We start from the raw sequence: 4,323 nt of genomic DNA, 5'->3' as shown, positions 1-4,323 counted from the left end.
AAATCACACGAGAGGATCCACACTGGAGAGAAACCTTACAAGTGTTCACACTGCGACGAGATTCAGTCGGTCAGGAGACCTGAAATCACACGAGAGGATCCACACTGGAGAGAAACCTTACAAGTGTTCACACTGTGACGAGATTCAGTCAGTCAGGAGACCTGAAATCACACGAGAGGACTCACACTGGAGAGAAACCTTACAAGTGTTCACACTGCGACGAGATTCAGTCGGTCAGGAGACCTGAAATCACACGAGAGGATCCACACTGGAGAGAAACCTTACAAGTGTTCACACTGTGACAAGAGATTCAGTCAGTCAGGAGACCTGAAATCACACGAGAGGATCCACACTGGAGAGAAACCTTACAAGTGTTCACACTGTGATGAGATTCAGTCAGTCAGGAGACCTGAAATCACACGAGAGGATCCACACTGGAGAGAAACCTTACAAGTGTTCACACTGTGATGAGATTCAGTCAGTCAGGAGACCTGAAATCACACGAGAGGATCCACACTGGAGAGAAACCTTACAAGTGTTCACACTGTGACGAGATTCAGTCAGTCAGGAGACCTGAAATCACACGAGAGGATCCACACTGGAGAGAAACCTTACAAGTGTTCACACTGTGACAAGAGATTCAGTCAGTCAGGAGACCTGAAATCACACGAGAGGATCCACACTGGAGAGAAACCTTACAAGTGTTCACACTGTGATGAGATTCAGTCAGTCAGGAGACCTGAAATCACACGAGAGGATCCACACTGGAGAGAAACCTTACAAGTGTTCACACTGTGACGAGATTCAGTCAGTCAGGAGACCTGATGTTACGTTCGTGAAGTTGCAGCCCGTAATCACCAACATTTGCTCTTATCAATGTAAGTCTAGATTAATAGTTAGATTCATTATGTAGTGTATGTCTGTAAGTAATGATCACAGTTAAATATATGTCAAAGTTTTGACGGTGTACATACTATTTGATAGCGCCAAGACATGTTTAAGTAACGTTAACTTTAAAAGTACTAACAGTTCAACTTTAAAAGTTAACTTTAACTTTAAAACAGTTAACTAGATAACAGCTAAAGCACATGTAAAGCTACTGGTGGACTGTTGTTGGCAAGGTATTTTACACGCTAGCCAGGCTATGCTAACTTGGCAAGAAATAGCATTTGAAATACATTTACCATTGACCATAGATGCGCAGAACAGTGTTGTGACGTGAGAAGATTGCCCTTCAGAAATGCCATGCTGTTACTCTAATTATCATTGCCTGTGTTCAAACCCACCATGGAGCTTCATGTGGTGGCCTTGTCTGCAACCACTTATCCTTGGCAGTACAGCATGAAGGTAGGTTGGCATTTTTGTCTTTTTTCTTTTTTTTTTGGCATTCTTAATATTATTTTACTGACGTTAACAGTTGCTCATTAGCCTAATTGGTTTAATGTAAGTCTCATAGTATTGTAAGTCTTGAACAATACAATAACGTACTGTTGACCTCTTTTAACATGCATCTTTCATTAGTCTTTGTCATAAGTCCTACACAGAATTTTCTTATCAATAATTGTCATAATTCAAAATAATGCATTAATTTGTTAATTTATTTAACCAGTTCTATCATGCCTGCAGTACCACAACTTATGCCAACTATATATATATGTATATATATATATATATATATATATATATATATATATATATATATATATATATATATATATATTTCATTTTCAGAATTCCTAATAGTCAAGTGCAACTTGCAGTGTAGAGAACATGCACATTTTCACTGTTATTGCCAAACACAGTTACTGTATAAGGAAAGTCCATTCGTGAGTGCTAGCTGAACTTAATTTTAAAGTGCATTAGCCATAAAAGGTGAGAACCAGATTTGCAAAACCATGCTGTCTTTCCAAAGTTTTAACTTTCTTTGTTTATTTCTGACACCATTTACTGTGTTATAGGGAAGCCTCAAGACTCAAGAAGGACCAAGTGAACTACATGAACGGTTGTCTCAAGGAGCATGGGATTCTTGTGGTATAATGTCTGAGTCACTAGCAATTGTACATTTTAGACATTTTAACTCTCAGCCAAGGTTATGTAAGTTACTCTAAAAAAAAAAGTAATTCAGTACTAGTTTCTAATTGCATCAGTGTAGACTGTGCAAATGACTCTGTCCAAAAAGTACTCAATTTCTTATTACTAATTACTTTGTAAATCCTATATCAACCTTGACAAGTTAATGATACAAAGATAGACATAAAATGTTTCTTTTAATTCTTTCAAGAAACTATATAAATTATTCTGTTCACACTTTAGATTAGAGTCCAATTCTCACTGTTGACTATTTTTCCACAATGTACTCCTAATTATTGCTTAGTAATACGTAGCAAAGTAGTTCTTTAGTTTAAGAATCGGTTAGTATTAAGTATTTAGAATAAGGTTTTGAAGAATAAGACATTAAGTATTTAGAATAAGGTTTTGAAGAATAAGACATTAATATGTGCTTTTTAAGTAATAATAAACAGGCAATATCTTAGCATTATTCATGCTAATACACAACTAGTTTATTGTGAGATTTAGACAAAGTATTTAAAGAGAGAAGGCTACATAAAAAGCATGCATTTTAATCACCCTGTTATTTACTTCACAATGAAAACAGATGGCCCATTATCCTTTTTTTATTATATATGCCCAGAACAAAGACAAAATCTTCATATTTCTCCTTTTTGTTTGCTTACAGTTGCCAGCATCTGTAAAAACATTTTTATCAATGTTGTTCTCCAGGAGGGTGACGAGGCTATTCTGACACTGGCCCTTGTGTGCACTCGCTCCAGAGACCTTGTGACGGGGGAAGCCTTAAGAAGACGAGTGTTCCCTAGTAGTTTTTCCATAACTTTTTACGTATTTAAAAAAAATAAATAAATTCTTATGTTATTTGCTTGAACAGCTGGTTAATGAATTCCACCCTTGTGGATTTTTGAATGTGTGTACTTTTACATGTCTACAGGTGTCACAAATTGGAGTGCTTTCTTTTCTTCCTACAAGGCAGAGGTCTACAAATGTACAGACTGGAAACTTCTATGCAGTGTGGAGACATATTCAAAGATTGTAGTCCAGGTATGCAGTGTTAGTTGTTGCCATGTGGTGTTTTGCTTTCAATGATGAATTAAAACATATAGATATATATATATATATGTATGTATATATGTTATTCTTATTTTTTACAGACTCTTGAAGTGATGGATTCGACCCCTATACCAAAGCAACCACACAAGAGAGACTTAACGAGAGCTGTAATTATTATTATTCTTATTAAACTTAATTTCACAAACTGAATGCATGAGACTTATATCACAAGATTATGTCACAATGATAAAGATTAAATGTTTTTTATTTTGATTGTAGTGACAAAAGTTTTACTTTGCAGTGGTACATTGTGTTGAAATCTTGACCTTGACACTGTCCTGTGCTGAGATCCTGACAAAACAGGCAGCCACACACATGGTTGATGCCCTGAAGGAGGAACTGAGAAAACGAAAAGTACCTGATCCTAACACAGCCCCACCACTTTATCACTCTGACTCAGACTCTGACGCAACAGCCATTTTTGAAGAATCCTCTCCCATGAAGGAACCACTAAGAATTGTAAGTGTTACAAGAAATAATATCAAAATAATACTTTTATATTAAACAAAATGCTGAAATATTTTTCTCTCACAGCTTGAATCAGAAAGTGAGGATGATAGCGCATCACAGTGCCCAAAAAAGAAACCAAAGCTTGACGATGAAATTGTCAGTGCATTGAAAGGTATTTTAAGATGAAGAGTAGTTAGTTTTATAGTTGACGGAGCACGTGAGTTTAAAACCAATATAATGTTCACCATGTTTGTATCACTAGATTTGCCAAAGGTAGTAAAAACACTAAAAGATATAGTGGCGACGGTTTCATGCACAGCTATGTTTGTAATGTTAACATATTAAACATTCACATGTGCAGTATGCTGCCGTAAATAAGCAAACTCATCAAATTTAATTCAAAAAACAAAAACTTTATTTTTTCTAATATAATAAATTAATAAAGGCCTTCTGAAGTTAAGCAATGTGTTTGTGTAAGAAAAATATTCATATTTAATCATTTAATCACTTTCTCACAACGGAAGCTAGTTATTTTAGTCTATAAAGTTTTAAATATGAATATTTTTCTTATACAAACTCCTTGCTTTGCTTCAGAAGGCCTTTATTAACCCCCAGAGCAGTTTCGAAAAGACTATTAAGACTATTCATAGTACTTAACTATACATTTCATTTTTAGTTTTCAGGGAAATG

The 4,323-nt window shown here is 35.5% G+C and overlaps 1 long non-coding RNA gene across 1 annotated transcript; it reads left to right on the top strand.

Annotated features, from left to right (window-relative positions):
* Nucleotides 1-1,253: 1,253 nt before the first annotated feature.
* Nucleotides 1,254-2,866, top strand: LOC132159029 (uncharacterized). The gene is made up of 4 exons (XR_009437738.1): nucleotides 1,254-1,347; nucleotides 1,803-1,872; nucleotides 1,959-2,031; nucleotides 2,782-2,866. It is a non-coding gene; the product is annotated as an uncharacterized LOC132159029 (long non-coding RNA).
* Nucleotides 2,867-4,323: the final 1,457 nt, after the last annotated feature.

This window comes from Carassius carassius, chromosome 16, assembly GCF_963082965.1.
Source record: "Carassius carassius chromosome 16, fCarCar2.1, whole genome shotgun sequence".
Taxonomy (NCBI): domain Eukaryota; kingdom Metazoa; phylum Chordata; class Actinopteri; order Cypriniformes; family Cyprinidae; genus Carassius; species Carassius carassius.
The sequence above is the reverse complement of the archived record's forward strand: the minus strand, read 5'-3'. Positions and strand labels throughout refer to the sequence as shown.